Source organism: Oncorhynchus mykiss, chromosome 9 (genome assembly GCF_013265735.2).
Source record: "Oncorhynchus mykiss isolate Arlee chromosome 9, USDA_OmykA_1.1, whole genome shotgun sequence".
NCBI lineage: Eukaryota > Metazoa > Chordata > Actinopteri > Salmoniformes > Salmonidae > Oncorhynchus > Oncorhynchus mykiss.
Genome location: NC_048573.1, coordinates 44,387,953 through 44,410,064, shown reverse-complemented (window position 1 = coordinate 44,410,064; position 22,112 = coordinate 44,387,953). Strand labels below are relative to the sequence as shown.

The following is a 22,112-nucleotide window of genomic DNA, read 5'->3' as shown; positions in this document are numbered from 1 at the left end:
GGACAAGTCTCTGAATGTCCTTGAGTGCCCCATCCAGAGCCCGGACTTGAACCTGATCAAACATCTCTGGAGAGACCTGAAAATAGCTGTGCAGCGACGTGCCCCATCCAACCTGACAGAGCTTGAGAGGATCTGCAAAGCAGAATGGGAGAAACTCCCTATATACAGGTGTGCCAAGTTTGTAGCGTCATACCCAAGAAGACTCGAAGCTGTAAATATATATATATATATATATATATATATAAAAGAGCCTGTTTTTGCTTTATCATTATGGGTTATTGTGTGTAGATTGATGCAGGGGAAAAACAGGCTGTAATGTAGTCAAGGGGTCTGAATACTTTCCAAATGCACTTTTAATGTATTGATCCATTTGAAAGTGTATTGGATATTGATATAGTACATGTACTATACTTGTGCCTCTCAAATGTGTTCTTTCTTATTTCATAGGGCTACCGATATTCTTTAATTGTGCTTTAAATGACAATTAAACGGAATGTACACAAGGCCTCCATGTGAGGATGCTTTTCAATATTCAGCTTAACATTTTGTTTTATTTTATTCAAATAACACGTGACCTAACCCACAAAAATCTAGATAGCCAGGCAGGCATTGCAATGCAATAAATAGTTCTATATTCCGCTATAATGAGTACCTCTGTATGCGCCTTGGCATCCACCAAGCGTCTGAGCGGATGAGCTCAAGCCCAGCGGGTCTGGTGGCTCAGGCAGCCATGGCTACCAGGTGGTGTAGATTAGAGCTTGGTGGACAGGGGCCAGATACTCACCGCCCAGTCACTACCCTACTAAAACGTTAGCCGCAGAGGATACAGCGAGTTCACAGTATTCTTATCCCAACGAAGCAGCCGTCTACTGCTCTTCTTCAAAGAGATGGTGCGTGACAATGTGCCGGGAAAACAGAAATCTTCCCGACTTTTGACTTCTGGTAGATCACAATTAAATCTGGTTCCATATTTGTGGGTTTGAGCGGATCTCCTTGTTTTTATTCAATTCTATTTGCAAAATATTTTGTGGGTATTTGCTAAAAGGCCCTGTTGGCATGCATCTCTTCTTAAGTCATCTTTTCTCCAATCCATTTTGTATTTTGGAATACAAGGATGGAATTTCTGAATGAGCTTTTGGTTTACAGTGCCTTCAGAAAGTATTCACACCCCTTGACTCTTTCCACATGTTGTTTTACAGCATGAATTTAAAATAGATTCAATTCAGATGTTTTGTCACTGGCCTACATACAGTACCCCATAATGTCAAAATGGAATTATGTTTTTGTCTTTCGTCAAGTATTCAACCCCTTTGTTATGGCAAGCCTAAATACATTCAGGATTAAAATTTTGTCACATAATAAATTGCATGGACTCACTGTGTGAAGAAACTAGATTTTTGAATGACTACCTCATATACCCCACACATACAATTATCTGTAAGATCCCTCAGTCAAGCAGTGCATTTCAAACACAGATTCAACCACAAAGACCAGGGAGGTTTTCCAATACCTGGCAATAACGTGCACCTATTGGTAGATGGGTAAAAAATAAAAAGCAGACATTTAATATCCCTTTGAGCATGGTGAAGTTATTAATTACATTTTGGATGGTGTATCAATACACCGAGACACTACAAAGATACAGGCGGCCTTCCTAACTGCCAGAGAGGAAGGAAATCGCGTCGGGATTTCACCATGACTTTAAAACATTTTATTGGCTGTGATAGGAGAGGATGGATCACCGACATTGGAGTTACTCCACAATACTAACCTAAATGATGGATGAGAAAAAATTATCAATTTAATATATTTTGAATTATGGCTGCAACACAACAAAATATGGAATAAGTCAAGGGGTGTGAATAGTTTCTGAAGGTACTGTACCTTTTTCAAAGTCAACGGAAAACCTGTAACCAATTGGCAACATGCATTAAGACAACAATACACTTGTTCCATTGTTTTAAGGTTAAGGGAAAACTGAATTATTACATATGTTGTTTAATGAGAACAAAGGCAAAAAATGTACCTGAATATTGCAAGGAGTGGAATCATTTGAACAGAGGCAGATGTCCAGTGTATAATTTTGACTGAATGCCGTCAATATGTATGTAAACCAAGTCCTCCAACATTGTCTATGGTTCCTTTGTCCAAATAGCAACGGCAACATTCCAATGAGGTCATAGTGTCTGACTCTAATGGCAGGAAATGGATCCTTTCTTCCCATGGCTTCTTGACCCTGAGGTGAGGGTCCCAGGAAAGCCATTCTGTGGAGGTGTCCCAATGTGTTAACAGCACAGAGTAAACAGAGATGGAATTGCTTCTCCAGCTGACATCTCAGTGGCCCTTTAACACGCTAAATTAACGCTAGCTAAAACGTGCGGGAGAACGTTATACTGGCCATTCTTGTGGTACTGGTATTCTAAATGTGTAGTTGTTTCTTGATTCATTTGTAGCCTGCATGAATAGATGTACTTAATGAACCAAACAATCGTTGCTTTAATGCCCTGGTAAATGTACCGAATCAATTAAACAAATAGCTTCTTATAGACCTAATACACTTCGATGTGAACCGTGGCAAACAAAGTTGATCTTTATGAGAATGCTGTGAGTCAGATATTTGGCCTAGCCTTCTTACTTTGGGCAATTTCCCTGAAATGCTTTCTTGTACATCACCTGTCCTCGCAAACGTTTGAGAGGACAGGTGAGTCAGTGTTTGATCATTACTACTAATGAGTATCTGTCAGTTACTGCTAACATTGGGACCATGTTGTTTGACTGACTTTTTCAAATTCCAAAGGGAATATTTGACTGCTAGAGCTTATACTCTGTCTTAACCTTGTCATGTACAACAAGTTGTCTGACTAGACACTAGCCCTGCAGCTACTCCATTCTGCTAGTTTATACCTCATCACATTGCTGTAAATATGAGGTAATCTCTGAAGGATCTGATGTTTTCAAAGGGCTCTTTGTGCAAAGCACCCAAGTGGTTTTTGGACGCAGTGGAGTGTGAGCTGTCAAGAAGAAGGACCCCGCCCATTTCCCATCTGTGATCTTCTGAGAAATAGGAGTGCTCAATAAAAATGTTAAAAACATTGGTGTTCGATGGCTGGACTCGTCTGACCGCTGAGGTGAGGGTCCCCGTAGAGACATTATGTGGAGGTGTCCCAAACAGTACAGCGTAAACGGAGATGGAATGGCGTCTCCGGCTGACGTCTGTTGCCCTTTAACACACCAAATTAACTGAAGCAAAAATGTGCAAGAGAACGTTATATTGGCCCGGATTGTGGCACTGGTGTTCTAACTGTGTAGTTGCTTTTCTGTTCATTTGTAGCCTGCGTGAATAGACGTACCTCATGAGACAAGCAAACATTGCTTTTATGCTCTGTTAAATTTACTGAATCGATTAAACAAATGGCTTCTTATGGACCTAATCAACTTTGTTTGCCAATGTTCACATGAAAGTGTATCTTGAGAATGCTGTGAGATTGTTATCAGTCTGATATTGTAAGTGTTTTGACCAAGGCTGTGTCTTGTTCGATTTGTGGGACTTGCTGTTGAAAATGAGCATCTGCTCAGTGATAACACTCCCTTCCTTGGTGATCTGTGTAGTGGAGTCCTCAGAAACAATGGTAGACTCTAGTGAGACAAGGTTGTCAGGGTTGAATGCAATCCCTTTTAACCACCCACGTCCCAGCACCATCTGCTAGGAAATAGAGGTGACTTAAGTGACTGCTATGCCCAATGCTAACTAGCTGCAGAATGATGTTGCTCTCTTCGAAGATTACCTTTAATGGTCAACGGAAACCTTGATCATTGGAATTGAGTTGTCACTGATTCTGTCCATGCTTGGCATAACTGACAGATGCACCATTGTAATGTTAACATAAATCTTCTAATGCTGTGTCATGTCATTCCTCAAGTCAGGATTAGGCCTCCTCATTTAAAGTGCTTTAGGAAAAGTATTACTACCCCTTGACTTTTTCAAAGTGGGATTAAAATGGATTTAATTGTCATTTTTTAGTCAGCGAGCTATGCAAAATACTCTGTCAAAGTGGAAGATGGGAAATTAAACACTAATATATATATCTTGATTAGGTAAGTATTCGACCCCCCTCAAGTCCATACAAGTTAGAATCACCTTTGCCAGCGAATACAGCTGTGAATCTTCTGGGTAAGTCTCTGAGAGCTTTGCACACCTGGATTGTACAATATTTGTGCCCAATATTCTTTAAAAAATAATTCAAGTTCTGTCAAGTTTCTACTACTTATTTCTGCTTCTACAAAGTATTGATTCAGGAGTGTGAATACTCATGTAAATGTGATTTCTGTATTTAATTTCCAATAAATTTGCAAACATTTCTATAAACATTTGTCGTTATGGGGTATTGTGGGTAGATGGGTGAGAAAAAACATCTTAACACACTGGAATAAGTCGGAGTATGAATACTTTCTGAAGGCACTGTAGCTACCTCAATTACCTCGTACCCCTGCACATCAACTCAGTACTGGTACTCCCTGAATATACTGTACCAGTCAAAAGTTTGGACACACTTACTCATTCCAGGGTTTTTCTATGTTGTGGAATAATAGTGAAGACATCAAAACTATGAAATAACACACAGGGAATAATGTAGTAACCAAAAAAGTGTTAAATAAATCCAAATGTATAATATTTTTTGGAGATTCTTCAAAGTAGCCACTCTTTGCCTAGATGACAGCACCCTCTTGGCATTCTTTCAACCAGCTACATGAGATAGTCATGGAATGCATTTCAATTAACAGGTGTGCCTTGCTAAAAGTTCATTTGTGGAATTTCTTTCCTTCTCAATGCGTTTGAGCCAATCAGTTGTGTTGTGACAAGGTGTGGTGGTATACAGAAGATAGCCCTATTTGGTAAAAGACCAAGTCCATATTATGGCAAGTACAGCTCAAATAAGCAAAGAGAAACAACACTCCATCATTACTTTAAGACATGAAGGTCAGTCAATCCGGAAAATGTCAAGAACTTTGAAAGTTTCTTCAAGTGCAGTCGCAAAAACCATCAAGCACTATGATGAAACTGGCTCTCATGATGACCGCCTCAGGAAAAGAAACCCCAGAGTTAAATCTGCTGCAGAGGATAAGTTCATTAGAGTTAAAAGCCTCAGAAATTGCAGCCCAAATAAATGCTTTACAGAGTTCAAGTAACAGACACATCTCAACATCAACTGTTCAAAGGAGACTGCGTGAATCAGGCCTTCATGGTTGAATTGCTGCAAAGAAACCACTACTAAAGGACACCAATAATCAGAAGAGACTTGCTTGGGCCAAGAAACATGATAAATGGACATTCGACCGTGGGAAATCTGTCCTTTGGTCTTAGACCAAATTTAGCCCAAACCGCCGCGTATTTCCCACCGTGAAGCATGGAGGAGGTGGTGTGGAGGTGCTTTGCTGGTGACACTCTCAGTGATTTATTTAGAATTCAAGGCACACTTAACCAGCATGGGTACCAAAGAATTCTGCAGCGATACGCCGTCCCACCATCATTTGTTTTTCAACAGGACAATGACCCAACACTCTTCCAGGCTGTGTAAGGGCTATTTCACCAAGCAGAATAGTGAGGCAGTGCTACATCAGATGACCTGGCTTACACAATCACCCGACCTCAACCCAATTGAGATGGTTCGGGATGAGTTGGACAGCAGAGTGAAAGAAAAACAGCCAACTAGTGCTCAGCATATGTGGAAAAGCATTCCAGGTGAAGATGGTTGAGAGAATGCCAAGTAAGTGCAAAGCTGTCATCAAGGCAAAGGGTGGCTACTTTGAAAAATCTAAAATATGAAATCTAGTTTGACTTTTTTGGTTCCTGCATTATCCCATATGTTATTTCAGTTTTGATATCTTTTCTATGATTCTACAATTTAGAGAATAGTAAAAATTAAGAAAAACTCTTGAATGAGTATGTGTGTCCAAACCTTTTACTGTATATATAGCCATGTTTTTTTAATTCACTGTGTATTTATTCCTTGTCACTATTTCAGATTTTATTTTATTTTGTATCTTTATCTTTAACTGTGCATTGTTGAAGAGGACCTGTAAGTAAGCATTTCCCTGTTAGTCTACACCTGTTGTTTATGAAGCATGTGACAATTAACATTTGATTAAATGTTTTAAATATCATTGCATGTAAAAACAATTCAGGCAACATCCAATCAAATCAAAAAGAATGTGCGCCAAATACAACAGGTGTAGACTTTACCATGAAAAGCTTATTTCCAGTTCAGAAAATATTTACTAAATAAACTATAGTAAAAAACATAACCAAATAAAATAACTATAATGAGGCTATGCAGGGGGGTACCAGTACCGAGTCAATGTGCAGGGGGTACAGGTTAGTCAAGGTAATTTGTACATGTAGGTAGGGGTAAAGTGTAGCATCAACATCATGTACAAAATAAGTTCCAAATAATGCTAAAAAACACACAAAATAGAACAATTGGTTAGGAGTCGGCAGCCATCCCCGTAAAACGGCAGCCATCCCCTCCGACAGAGACAGCCATGTATACATTAATGAATCAATTATACAATCAATTTGACTTTGGCTAAACAATATAACTACATAACAACATAATGCTAATAATTTATTTTAATTGTAAGTCTCTATTGATAAACTGCGTAAATCAAGATGTAGCCTAGGCCTATCCAAAATACAGATGAATGCATATTCAGTAGGAGTGTGTGCATGCATGGAGTTATTGAGCTTGTTTTGGCTGATTTCATGGGGCAGATGGTAATCTGTTTCCCTTCCATTTGGGACTTACTTTATTGTACTGATCAACAACATTTGCATAGAATTATCTTATTCTGTAAAAATGTATCTTTAAGCAGTTATGACGTCATACATGAGGCAAGAGGGGGGCGGGCCCGTCAGTCAGATCACAGAGGCAATAGATCATCTTTAGGAGACACATAAGACAGAATAAGTGAATGAATAAAGTTTTTGGTTGCAGTCAGCTTTGAAATCAGCATATTTTGTGTTACGGTTTGCAAAGTATCACAAACAAAGTACTAGGGTAGTGAATTGATGTTAGCTTTAGCTGTCAACAGGCAGGGAAAGTTAGCCATCTGGAAGCTACTGTTTTGTTCTTGCATTGTAAAGTGTTCTAGCCTGTATGGACATTGTTTTGCAAATAGTAATTTCTTCATGCCGGGTTGCATTATTCAAGTGTGTTAAACTTCTTTGCTGCATGAGAGGGAAGCTAACAAATTGCAGCCCAGATTCCCATTGCAGGCTAGCAATGAGTAAGTGGAGCAGGCAGGGTGCGCTATAACAGACAGGCTTGATCCGTGAGACATATTTGATAGAAGTACAGGAAGTAATACATTTTATTATCAAACCGTTTTTCATGTTCTAGTGTCAAAGTGTTGCTATACCGTCCAACACTATTTTATAGTAAAAAAATATATAATATCATGTCTACCCAATGTGGACCTGACTGAGACAATGGGATGCTTTCAATGTTTTGGCAATTAAATGTTCACTATTTTTGGCTTTTGAATTTCTATTAACTCCTTACACTCGTGGGAATTGGGCTATATGGATAGGGCCACATTAAAATGTTTCAAACAGAAGAACTACACTGCTCAAAAAAATAAAGGGAACACTTAAACAACACAATGTAACTCCAAGTCAATCACACTTCTGTGAAATCAAACTGTCCACTTAGGAAGCAACACTGATTGACAATAAATTTCACATGCTGTTGTGCAAATGGGATAGACAACAGGTGGAAATTATAGGCAATTAGCAAGACATCACCAATAAAGGAGTGGTTCTGCAGGTGGGGACCACAGACCACTTCTCAGTTCCTATGCTTCCTGGCTGATGTTTTGGTCACTTTTGAATGCTGTCAGCGTAGTGTCCAGAGCATGGAGGCGCTACGAGGAGACAGGCCAGTACATCAGGAGATGTGGAGGAGGCCGTAGGAGGGCAACAACCCAGCAGCAGGACCGCTACTTCCGCCTTTGTGCAAGGAGGAGCAGGAGGAGCACTGCCAGAGCCCTGCAAAATGACCTCCAGCAGGCCACAAATGTTCATGTGTCTGCTCAAACGGTCAGAAACAGACTCCATAAGGGTGGTATGAGGGCCCGACGTCCACAGGTGGGGGTTGTGCTTACAGCCCAACACCTTGCAGGACGTTTGGCATTTGCCAGAGAACACCAAGATTGTCAAATTCGCCACTGGCGCCCTGTGCTCTTCACAGATGAAAGCAGGTTCACACTGAGCACATGTGACAGACGTGAGTCTGGAGATGCCGTGGAGAACGTTCTGCTGCCTGCAACATCCTCCAGCATGACCGGTTTGGCGGTGGGTCTGTCATGGTGTGGGGTGGCATTTCTTTGGGGGGCCGCACAGCCCTCCATGTGCTCGCCAGAGGTAGCCTGACTGCCATTAGGTACCGAGATGAGATCCTCAGACCCCTTGTGAGACCATATGCTGGTGCGGTTGGCCCTGGGTTCCTCCTAATGCAAGACAATGCTAGACCTCATGTGGCTGGAGTGTGTCAGCAGTTCCTGTAAGAGGAAGGCATTGATGCTATGGACTGGCCCGCCCGTTCCCCAGACCTGAATCCAATTGAGCACATCTGGGACATCATGTCTCGCTCCATCCACCAACGCCACGTTGCACCACAGACTGTCCAGTAGTTGGCGGATGCTTTAGTCCAGGTCTGGGAAGAGATCCCTAGGTAGGTGCAAAATATATATATTTTTAAAAGATTACAAGGGTTTGAGTGAGTCTGGTGTCTCCAAGAGGCTACGTACAGTGCATTCTGAAAGTATTCAGATCCCCGTTCCACATTTATTTTTAACTTTACAGCCTTATTCTAAAATGGATTAAATATTTGTTTCCCCTCATCAATTTACACACAATACCCAATAATGACAAAGCAAAAGCAGGTGTCTAGAATTTTTTGCATATCTATAAAAAATAAATACGTAAGTATTCAGACCCTTTTATATTCAGCACAGATGCATCCTGTTTCCATTTATTGTCCTTGAGATGTTTCTACAACTTGGTTAGAGTCCACCTGTGGTAAATTGGACATGATTTGGAAAGGCACACACCTGTCTACAGTATATAAGGTCCCACAGTTGACAGTGCATGTCAGAGCAAAAACCAAGCCATGTGGTCGATGGAATTGTCCATATAGCTCCGAAAAAGGATTGTGTCGAAGGCAGAGATCTAGGTAAGGATACCAACAAGTTTGTGTAGCATTGAAGGTCCCCAAGAACACATCATGTGGCCTCCATAATTCTAAAATGGGAGAGGTTTGGAACCACCCAGACTCTTGAGCAATTGTGGGAGACGATCAGGGAGGTGACCAAGAACCCAATGGTCACTCTAACAGAGCTCCAGAGTTCCTCTGTGGAGATGGGAGAACCTTCCAGAAGGACAGCCATCTCTGCAGCACTCCATCAATCAGGCCTTTTATGGTAGAGTGGCCTGGGATCGAACCAGAGTGTGTAGTGACGCCTCTAGCACTGAGATGCAGTGCCTTAGACCGCAGTGCCATTCGGGAGCTACGTTACAACCTTATTCTAAAATGTATTCAATGTTTTTTTTCCCCCCTTACCTACACACAAAACCCCATATTGACAAAGCATTTTTTTTTTGATTTTTTTTTGCAAGTTTATACAAAATAACTGAAATATTACATTTACATAGGTGTTAAGACCCTTTACTTAGTACTTTGTTGAGGCACCTTTGGCAGCGATTACAGCCTCGAGTCTTCTTGGGTATGGTGCTACAAGCTTGGCACACCTGTATTTGGGGAGTTCCTCTCATTCTTCTCTGCAGATCCTCTTGAGCTTTGTCAGGTTGGATGGGGAGCGCACAGCTATTTTCAGGTCTCTCCAGAGATGTTTGATCGGGTTCAGGTCCTGCGTTGTCTTGGCTTTGTGTTTAGGGTTGTTGTCCTGTTGGAAGGTGAACCTTCGCCACAGTCTGAGGTCCTGAGGCCTCTGGAGCAGGTTTTCATCAAGGATCTCACTTTACTTTGCTTCATTCATCTATCCGCCGATCCTGACTAGTCTCCCAGTCCCTGCTGCTGAAAACATTGCCACAGCATGACGCTGCCTCCATCATATTTCACCATAGGGATGGTGCCAAGTTTCCTTCAGATGTGAAGCTTGGCATTCAGGCCAAAGAGTTCAATCTTGGTTTCATCAGACCAGAGAATTTTGTTTCTCATGGTCTGAGAGTCCTTTAGTTGCCTTTTGGCAAGCTCCAAGCTGGCTGTCATGGGCCTTTTACTGAGGAGTGGCTTCAGTCTTGCCACTCTACCATAAAGGCCTGATTGGTGGAGTGCTGCTGAGATGGTTGTCCTTCTGGAAGGTTCTCTGATCTCCACAGAGGAATTCTAGAGTGACCATCGGGTTCTTGGTCACCTCCCTGATCACTCAGTTTGGCCGGGCGACCAGCTCTAGGAAGAGTCTTGGGGGTTCCAAACTACTTCCATTTAAGAATGATAGAGGCCCCTGTATTCACAGCAGTTGCATTAAGGAGAAGTGTATCTATAATTCCATGCATATCACTTTCTGTAAATTGATGTGGCTCGCTGCACCGGATGTTTGTTTGAGACAATGCATTACTGAACATAACACACCAATTTCAAATGAGGTTTTTGGACATAAAGATTAACTTTATTGAACAAAACACACATTTATTGTCTAACATGGAGTCCTGGGAGTGCCATCCGGTGAAGATCATCAAAGGTTAGTGATTCATTTTAACGCTATTTCTGAGTTTTGTGACACTTCTCCTTCTTTGGAATATGGCTGTATGTTTTTCTGTGACTTGGCGCTGACCTAACATAATGGCAAGGTGTGCTTTTGCTGTAAAGCCTTTTTGAAATCAGACACTGTGGCTGGATTAACGAGAAGTGTATCTTTAAAATGGTGTATAATACTTGTATGTTTGAGGAATTTTTGTTATGATATTTCTGTTTTGAATTTGGCGCCCTGCAATTTCACGCGAGCGTCCCACATATCCCAGAGAAGTTAATCTTTTGGGGCGTACCTTTTCAGATAAGTTTTCATTGATGAAGACTTTGGTTCCCTTCATGCAGTTGGCTCTCCTGTGAGTCTCCTCCTTGAATTTGAACCTGAGCAGTTTCACAACTACACACCTGGGCTGTCCATCTGGGAAGAAAGTGCCATTCCTATATAGTTTAGGGTCCAGTTTGAGTTGATCTGCCTGGAGTTTCTTGGCCTTGACTTCTGTGTCATGCCAAGTTTCATTCTTTACGTCCTCAATTCCATCGATTTGAAATCTTATTGCACCTCGATTGATTTTCAACTTAGTCTCCTTTGGAAGAGCGCTTGTCAAGTGACGTTTTGAAAATTGCGAAATCCTCAGACATGGTTTTGAATGCGGTCTTGCTGTTGACATTGGCGGCCTTTAGCTCCCTCACCTCTGACTGCGTAAATTCAAAACTGTGCTTAAATTCCGTTACATTCTAAAACAGATCGTCACCCCTTCTGTTGGATCCATAAAGAGTTACAGGAAGGACAAAGTTATTTTCCTGCGACTCTATTACATCTTCGTAAAAATGTTTTTAGTGCATGTGGATAGTTCATGGATTGTAGTGCTTGATACGTATTCTTCTTCCACCTTGAGCTTCGCTGTTGTTTTTCTGTCTAGTATTCGCCATGCTACAAGCTTATTGCGAGCTAAAATGAGTCTGCTAACACAGCCCACACCCCGCCTCCCAAAAACAAGCTCTGCCAGTGAAATGGCAAAACATACAAGCAACACAGACTTGATCACACATGCACCAGTATGATAAACAGAGAAGGCAGAGAACTTACTCACTGTCTGGACCCTGGCTATACTTTACAAAGCGAGCGGGAGATCACCAACTCGCAAGTTAGTGCTGTGGATACAGGCAGTATGCGGGGCAGTAAGCCAAAACACTGGTCGAAGATGCTTCAGAGAGACGGTGGTAGGAGCATTCGCTCACCCACGAAACGAGCAGCGCGAACGAGCAGTGTGAAATGGATTAGCCTAATAAATTAATTTATTTTAAAAGGCACATCAGCGGCTTGTATGCGTGGAGGCCTGGAGATGCTAAACGTGTTTGTTAATTAACGGGTGTGTGGTTTCCTCAACGTCTCAACTTTCAGAACACATCCTCTCGATTTACAGCATTTCCCTCACTCAAGCAAATAATGTGCAGTATTAGCGGGAGGGATGAGGGAATCTTCGAGTCGCGCATGGTGCTGAAGTTTATAACGGCTGTCAGTCAACCCATGCAGCGCTGTGAAGCCCAGCGCTCTGACATCATATATAGCACGTTACCGTACAGCCACTGCGTTCCAATTTAGGTGCTTATCAATTACAAAATCTGCCATTTTCAACCTATATACGGGATGATGAGCTGTGAGTCGAAAGGGCTACAAAGCTTTAAAATAATTCTATAGTAATTATTTAATAGTGCATTTAATGTTTTTAAAAAAATGAAATCGAAAACCGTGATTATTATGTAATAACTGAAACCGACCACAAAACTCACTCATCGCTCAGCACTACCAGCTACACACCATGAGACGTGTCCGTCAATAATCTACAGTATAATATCGTTTTCATTCTTCATTCAGAGCTCAGCCATAATCCTGTGGACTATCCAGCTGAAGAAACAAGAAGGTTCTGGGTCAAATTATGTCAATCACTTTCTAATTGCCCTCGCCTGAAATATGCTTGTTGGCACAGGCTTTTATAGATGGAACAGGAAAACAAACTGGTCTTTGCTCTCCATCCAACATCCTTCAATATCATGTAGCTGATATTTTCTCCAAATGAGTGTTGTTGGAGAGACCAAAAAATACATGGGCGATGGCAAGAGGACTGCCGTTCCTTGGAAGCACGTCTATCTCACTCCACTTGTGAGTCTAGAGCAAATGGTACGTGTATTGCCTCAACTTTGTTCGCAGGAAGTGTTCTCAGGACACAGATAATCTTGGTTCTCAGCAGCTTAAATGCGCTCCATGTAACAGCAGGACCTGCCACCTGAGACTTCATTAGGCCCTTTCTCTTAGCTCTCATTAGATGGTGTGATTCAGCCTCTCTTACCAATATTTCCCGAGAACGTTGCAATGTCTGTGTTACCATTATTCTTTGTGATCGCCTTCTTACATTGAAAAATTTCCTGTATAATGATTCAGGATTCAAACGTTTGAGAGGGCAGGTGAGTCAGAGTTTTTGGAAGCAGTGGAGTGTGAGTTGCCAAGAAGACGGACCCCGCCCATTTCCCATCTGTAATCTCCTGGGAAATAGGAGTGTGCAATAAAAAATAAACAAAGAGTTCGATGGTTGGACTCGTCTGAATCAGTCATTGATTGGGATCTGGCCGACCTCACAAATGAACGGGTCCTCAGGCACTAAGGCCAGAGACATGTCAAACAACCATTGTCACTTTTCCACTTTCCATACTCCTGGAACATTTGAAAGTCTTAACAGAGTCAAGGAGTCTATCACCATTACATTCAAGTAACCTATGTTAGTGCGTGGCCTCGATTAGATCTAAGGATTCAATCTGTCCTCTTTTAGCCTCCTTAGAGGGGTCCATCTCCAGCCCTATCCCCATCAACAAGTCCTTTCCAGACTTTACCCATATTTAAACTGGGGAGCAAAGGACACTGTCATCTGACTCAAATAACTTTCTCCAACAGACCATATCTCCATCACCATATAATTTCTTCAGCATATTTCGGAGGAGTGCATTGAGGGCGCTTTGTTTTATCTCTCTGGCAGATGGATCAGGTGGGGCACCGCCCCCCAGCAGGGTAGCCGCCACTGCTTGAAGTCTCTTTAATGTCCACTTCCATAAATGTCCCTCTCCTCACATTAGTCACTTACTAAAATGGCGCCTCGCCTCGAGCTCATTCAAAACATTACTGGTTTCTACACCTGCACTGTTGGAGTGTAAGAATTTCCCAGTACACTGCAACTACATATGTGATCCTGTACATGTGACTAAAGAAAAAAGAAACGTGTCCACTGTGTGTTCGATTATTGAAGAAATACACAATCTGAAAAATGTGCAAGCAATACTCAGAGTGAAAGAATGTGCCTCAATGCAATGGGATCGGATTCATACTTTCCGAAAACTATTTTTAAATATAACATTACCAAAAGCACAATGCTGTGCAACTTTCTTCAGCTTTTTATGTCAAACTTTAACACTTCTAGTCCTAAGAGCCAAACATTTGAAGCTGCTTTGCTCAACATCAAGGAATAGAGTCAACATTTGGCAAACTAGCTAGCTAAAGGGCAAAAAAATAATTGAGGATCAAGAGCATACTTAGATGATTAGATTAGGTTCAGAAGTGAGACAAGTTTTCCCCTCTCTCATTCCTTCACACATATGTTACGCTCTAAGGGGGAATTTATTACGTTTTCTTTAAGGATCGTATTCTGTCTTATTCAACCGAAAGCCAAGCCACTCAGTGTTATGGAAGACACAGGACGATTGCGTGAGAATAGTGTTTTGTTTCTCTCTATGGATGCTTTCTTTTGGAGAAGTTGAGTCTCTCAATCCTTTTATGTATAAAACATTTATTAACCTAGTACAGCAAATGTATAAATCAAAGCAACAACTGTCTCATTTACATGATTATTTCTCACACAGTATAGACTGACCCTTAAGATGATTCACCTATATTTTGTATCATGGTTTATGTAAAGTAATAAGCGGTTGGTGTCACTCTTAATAACACCTTTGAGAGTGATTTCCCTCCAGTGTTCAATTACAGGGCTTCTACCTCAGTTATATTCATCACGAGAGCCGAGAGGCAGAACTTAATCAACGTTTTTGATTAACCCAGGAAACTCAATACTTTTACCACGACTTGAAATATTGAATGGTTGCCAAAGCATAATACACAAGACATGCTTCAGACTATACAGCCTTTTATCATTGGACACACCAGCCCGCCAACGGGTTGATCGGGTTTAATTTTAAACCCATGTTATGATTTTTTTATTGTCTGACAGGATGAACGACAACAGGACCGAAAACTGTTTTTGTAATGAAGGGGGCTGTGAAGGGGAACAGGGGAACAGTCAATGAGCTCTGAAAGAACCCGCAGAAAAAGAATCAGTGTATTTACACTGCATTTGGGTCCGGCTGGAAACGTGTGGTCAAATTAGGTGGGCTCTGTAGGTTTAGTAGAAAAAAGGTTTGATTGAATTTTGTCTCTGCAGTGCGATTCAGTGTTATTTTCATTGTGCTTTCTACTAAGCCTTGTCTCAAAGCTGTTACCAAAAGGCTAAGGCCCCTGGTCTCTTACAAACCAAAACTATGTCAACAGTGGCAGCCAGGGAAGAACCTCAAATTCAGAGTGGAAAAACCTCTAAGGGAATCAGACAATGACATAATGACAAAGTGAAAACAGGTTTTTAGAAAAATATTGACATTAGTATTCAGACCTTTGCTATGAGACTGTAAATTGAGTTAAAGTGCATCTTGTTTCCATTGATCATCCGTGAGATGGTTCTACAATGTGATTGGAATCCACCTGTGGTAAATTCAGTTGATTGGACATGATTTGGAAAGGCACACACCTGTCTATATAAGGTCCCACAGTTGACAGTGCATGTCAGAGCAAAAACCAAGCCATGAGGTTGAAGGATTTGTCTGTAGAGCTTTGAGACAGGATTGTGTCGAGGCACAGATCTGACGAAGGGTATCAACAAGTTTGTGCAGAATTGACGGTCCCCAAGAACACGATGGCCTCCATCATTCTTAAATGGAATAAGTTTGGAAACGCAAGACTCTGCTAGAGCTGGCTGCCACGCCAAACTGAGCAATTGGGGGAAAGAACCTTGGTCAGGGTGGTGACCAAGAACCCGATGGTCACTCTGACAGAGCTTCAGAGTTCCTCTGTGGAGATGGGAGAACCTTCCAGAAGAGCAACCATCTCTACAGCACTCCACCAATCAGGCTTTTATGGTAGAGTGGCCAGACAGAAACCACTCCTCAGTAAAAGGCACATGGCAGTCCACTTGGCGTTTGCGTAAAGGTAACTAAAGGACTCTCAGACCATGAGAAACAAGATTGATTATCTGGGCTGATGAAACCAAGATTGAACTCTCTGGCCTGAATACCAAGCGCCACGTCTGGAGGAAACCTGGCACCATCCCTACGGTGAAGCATGGTGGCAGCACCATGCTGCAGGGATGTTTTTCAGCGGCAGGGACTGGGAGACTAGTCAGGAATCGAGGGGAACATGAACAGAGCAAAGTACAGCGAGATCCTTGATGAAAACCTGCTCCAGAGATCTCAGGACTTCAGACTGGGGCGAAGGTTCACCTTCAAACAGTATAACAACCCTAAGCACACAGCCAAGACAACCCAGGAGTATCTGAATGTCCTTGAGTGGGCCAGCCAGAGCCTGGACTTTAACCCGATCAAACATCTCTAGAGACTCCTGAAAATAGCTGTGCAGTGACTCTCCCCATCCAACCTGACAAAGCTTGAGAGGATTTGCAGAGAAGAATGGGAGAAATTCCCCAAATACAGGTGTGCCAAGCTTGTAGCGTCATACCCAAGAAGACTCAAGGCTGTAATCTCTGTCGAAGGTGCTTCAACAAAGTAATTTGTAAAGGGTCTGAATTCTTATGTAAATGTGATATTTCAGTTTTTATTTTCAATACATTTGCAAAAATGTCTAAGCCTGTTTTGCTTTGTCGTTATGGAGTATTGTGTGTAGATTGATGAGGGGGGGGAAACAATTTAATCAATTTTAGAATAAGGCTGTAACGTAGCAAAATGTGTAAAAAGTCAATACTTTCCGAATTGTGAATTTGTCCCTGCACTTTTGGTCCCCTAAAATGAAGGGACTATGTACAAAAAGTACATTATATACATTTGCTAATATTTCTAAACGTGTTTTTGCTTTGTCATTATGGGTGTTGGATTCTAGCTTGAAATATACTTGTTCATTGTTACCAGACTAGAACTTGATTACTTTACATGTAGAAGGAATGTATATGCTGGGGTCAATGAAGGTTAGATCGGGACTTGGTATAAGTTACTAAGTGCAGAAAGTTTGTATTCTGCTCCATGTTTCTAAGGAGGGAGCCGAAGGGCAATAGTTAGTCTCTGATAAGGCAGGCCAGCTGCGGAACTAGGGAGGATGGAGGAATGCGTCTCGAGGTCAAGTCAACAGATGAAGTGAGAAGAAACCTCTGGGAGGGGGGCCAGAGAGGCCCACCACAACGTCTCTCCTACTACAGTCCTATCTCACACATACACTTCCATGCCCACGAAGGTGTTAGTATCAGGCAAGGCTGTGACTATACCAGTGAGAGGAACCAATTCAGTTCCTGCCTAGCAACAGAGATATATTGGCTGTCTAGATGTGTAATACCTTGTCTTTTCAGCTTTGGGTGAATACACTTAGTTTGAGCTTTTTCAAGTTGTCCGTTTTTACTCTGTTGTTTTCAGAACCTACAGTAACATGGGGTATTGTGCGTAGATATGAGGGACAAAACAACAATTGAATCAGTTTTAGAATAAGGCTGTTACATAACAAAATGTGGAAAAAGTCAAGGGGTCTGAATACTTCCTGAATGCACTGTGTGTTCTGATCCCTAACTTTCATTTATGTTCAAAGCATGGTGCACCTTTTATTGTGTGTGCTATGGAAATACATTTATGTTTATAATATGAACAGGTGTGTATTGTAATGTTTGCTTTAAATGTGAAGTGATCATGATGTGAATTGGCTTGTTCTCATTGGTCAGAAACATCCTGGGTATTGGTATTTAAACCCTGTAATTTCTTTGTCTGCAGGTCAGAGACAGGGCAAGGTAAAGTCTGCATTCTGACGAGTACAGACATGATTGAAGCCTGGGTTTTCTTTTAAGTTTATTAGGCCTACCTTTTTGTTAATTGTCTTGATTATTTGTTTTTGTAAATACTTGTACAGTTGCCGGATATATAAATTATTCTCATACCAAATAAAAACCCTCACTTTGGCAACACATCCGTCAAGTTCGTCAGCCTGTTAAAAACCTACTGCTGGGTCAACCTTCACACCTGCTCTATACCGTAATTAGGAAGGTGATATTTTATCAAATAATGAGACGTGTAGGGGTTGAGGTAATATACAGCCTTGCTTCTCTCTAGCCCAACATTACTGTAGGTTGCTATATTATTTACACTGACTGTCAACCCAATACCCTGTCATACTAGTGCCACATTGGGACAGTGATGTGCTTTATCTGTCTAGGAAAGATGTCCTCTGTTCACGCTCCGGAAGAGTCTTAAAATGCCAAATTTGTGATTGGGATATGATGGTACACTGGTTCCCCCAGAATATTAATTATAACAGTCCCGACATTGATCCCTGTGGCACTCCATTCATCTATCACATCACCACACCGTAGACCGCAAAGTGATATAAGCCTCTTTGATGTGTGAGTAGCCGGCAATCACATATTGCTGACATATCCTCCTCTTGCATAATGTCCTTCTTGAAGGCAGGAAATTAAACCACAAAAGTATGAAACCCTTCTTATTCACGTGTATTACATTTTGATTTCTTGATTTTCCAAGAGTTGTTTTAAGATTTTTGAGATGAAACAAGTGGTGCGTTTGATACTGTGTATTAACATTTGCGGATAAATAAATCCTATGTACTGTCAGAACTTACCTGTGACTGTAGAAAATGTGGACTCTGTTTTCCTTATTACATACCACATATTTTGTGTTTGATATGCCCAGTTTTGTAGTACATTTGGTTAGCAACTGCTGTGTTTGCATGCAGATGACCTCTCGCTGGGTCCAGTCAACAAATTGGTCTGGCCCTGACCCCTCCTGACATATAGGCTCCGATGTCATCAACTCTCTCGCCTGCTGTCCTCGCCTTCCAACTTCCTTAAAACGCTACATTTTAACAGATGTATTGGAACAGGCCAAGCATGGCTTTTCATAGATGAGGAAATACTACAGACTTGCGTTTCAGATGAGTGCTTCCAGATGTGTGGGTTCTTAAACATTAGATGCCCGGGGGATTATAGTCATGACAGAAAAGTGGATGACATTATCTCCCAAACAGGGCACCTTTGTTGGTTGAAAAGACAATGTTTAACATGCACATGCCAATGAGTGGATAGTCCAGTTGGCCATTGGCTTGCTCACAATCGCAAATTAGCGCTGACCATTAGTTTTATGATTTGTGGGGATGGGGTCCGGAATTTGTCAACTCCGAATTAATGGTGACTTTATATCAAGTCTCCACTATGTGTCGACAGAACCCCCGCTTTCTCATCGTAAATTCAGTTGTACTTTTGGATTTATCACTGTTGCCAATGCAGGGTTTGCAGTAGGTTAGAACACAGCTCGTGTGACGATTTAGGAATGGGTTGCACCCATTTGATCAAACAAACACATAGGTAGACTACTTTTCTGACAACAAATTATATTATATTAGACCCGTTCTGTATTATGCATTACCTGCAACTAGGGTTGCAAAGGGTCGGAAACTTTCTGGTAAATTTCCAGAATTTTCCCAGAAATGTTCCATGGGAAGTTAAGCCCTGGAATTTGCTTAACTTCATCAAAAAAGTTATCGTATAACAGGAACCTTTTTTGTTGGATACACATAAGGCAATTCTAGGTCTTGTGGCATATTTTGGTTAAACTATCCCCAATTCAATCTAATTTCAACCATCTGCATGCACAGTGCATTCTCCCATCACATGTGCAGTGCACTCTTACGTCACATGTACAGCTGATTCTCAAGAACTTGCACACTGAGATGCTATTGAGCCCACACTACTACACTGTCTGAGCCAAGGACTACATGCTTTCTGGTAAGTTTTGATTACAGTACTGGGTGGTTGAATATATTTTGTTAACTAGTAAATAGTAGCCTACATCAAAGTGTGTTTGAATAATTTCTAAGTTGTTAACAATTTCTGCTAGTTTGTTTTTGCTACCAAGTGGGTTTTAGCTTGCTTGAGTGTTAATTCACCCGTTTCCATACATGTTTAATTTTAAAACATTTATCTTACAAAGGAGTTGTTTAATCTAACTGCTTAACTAGTTATCTGTACATGGAATTGTATTTCTTTACTCATTTTTGTTCTAATCTTCACAGGAAAATGCCACTGGCACTATCTGATGTGTGGAGAAATTTAACTGTAGCTAATGTAGAAGGAAAATATGTGTACATTTGCAAATACTGTGCCAAATGATATGTGAAGAATGCAACAAAGATGCAAAGTAATCTGGCCAAGTGCATAAAGTTCCCACAGCGCTCACAGCAAGCAACCTCTGACAAAAGTCCCTCTACCTTTATTCAAGGTGAAAATAATGAATCAGACATCTCTAGCAACAGCTCATGGTCCACCTGGAATCAGAAGTGTTTTTGGACAATGGAGGAACGTAGTCAGGGAAATGCTGATGACTGTTTTGCTCGAGCTGTGTATGCAGCTGGTTCACCTCTGATGGATATTAGAAGAGATTTCTGAATGCTCTTCGCCCAGCATACTCCCTTCCAACCAGACATGCTTTATCTACTCATTTGCTGGATGCAGAGTTCAACAGAGTTAAAGTGAAGGTCAAGCAAATCATAGAGAAAGCATACTGTGTTGCAATCATCTCTGATGGGTGGTCGAATGTTCGTGGGCAAGGAATAATTAACTACATCACCACCCATGAACCAGTATTCTACAATAACACAGACACAAGGGACAAGAGACACCGGTCTCTACATTGCTGATGAGCTAAAGGCAGTCATCAATGACCTTGGACCACAGAAGGTATTTGCACTGGTGACAGACAATGCTGCGAACATGAATGCTGCTTGGTCTAAAGTGGAGGAGTCCTACCCTCACATCACACCCATTGGCTGTGCTGCTCATGCATTGAATCTGCTCTTCAAGGACATCATGGCACTGAAAACAATGGATACACTCTACAAGACAGCCAATGAAATTGTTAGGTATGTGAAGTGTCATCAAGCCCGTTTGCAAGACCACCAAATACATCCTCCCTTCGCACGAAGGCTCGATTCTTCAAGTTACTCCTATTTTAATGAACTTCCTAAGTTCGTTGTTACTATGTGGCAGTGTCGTTTCTCTGTCAACTTTTCAGAAAGCTCCATCAGAGTTTTTCTCCCAACAGTTTTAGCTAGCTAGGCCAGCTAGCCTATCTTTAGCTTGGCTTTTTTACTTATCTAGTGGGAGCGGAGGAAATTGACGAGGAAGTGTGGAGAGTGTTGCACATGCAAATAACATGTATATGAGAACCTACATATGAGAACCACTCAAAAAAGTTCACTCATTCTGTGTTCTCCAATCTTATACAACTTTTTTGAAAAAGTCTCACTGTAGGGTCTCCACCCTCTCTGCCCAGAGTGGGTGAAAACGCGCTTTGTTGGTGGAATTTCACTTCCTTATGTTATAAAATGCAGTAAAACTTGAATTAATAGCCTGGGATTTTATTTGCTTAAATCACTGAACACAACAGGCTCTTGTTAGAGACAGTCTTTTTTTTAAACCAGGCATCTATTTTCCTTAATGCCAACAGCTGCATTGTTTTTTGTTAATTGTTTAATTCCAGCATTCACTTCCAGCATTTTAATACATTTTTTAATTTCCTGCAGTAATGTGTTAGAATTTACGTGTCACATTTATTTTGTCTTAGTATGCTCAAAAAAATGATATGTTCCAGAATAGTAATTGTCCTCTGACTGTGCATTTATTAGCAGTTCTTTCTTTTCGCCACTAGCTGGCAATCTGCCGATTTCTAGGGCTCTGTACTCGTGAAGTTGTTTACTGTTTTTGTGCTTGCCTGTTAGCTAGCAGTTCTCAGCTATTAGCAGCCAATGGCTATCAGTTTCTTACTGGTGATAAAAACGGATTATTGCCATGATTGTTTTGTCATTACTGCATTATTTAATGTAACAATTCAAATATTAAACCTCATAAGCAATTCATGGTAACCTCGTTAACAATTCATTTAGACCTAATGTTTATTTGAAGGAGGCGTTTATTTGCTGAAATGTGTGCCATTGCCTGGCTATTAAAAGGGACAGGTGGCTATTTGAGACATCAA

At 41.3% G+C, this 22,112-nt stretch overlaps 1 protein-coding gene across 3 annotated transcripts in view; it reads left to right on the top strand.

Annotated features, from left to right (window-relative positions):
* Positions 1-22,112, top strand: part of mtor (mechanistic target of rapamycin kinase) — a 123,475-nt gene that overhangs the window by 46,895 nt on the left and 54,468 nt on the right. The gene's annotated exons all lie outside the window — the stretch shown is intronic.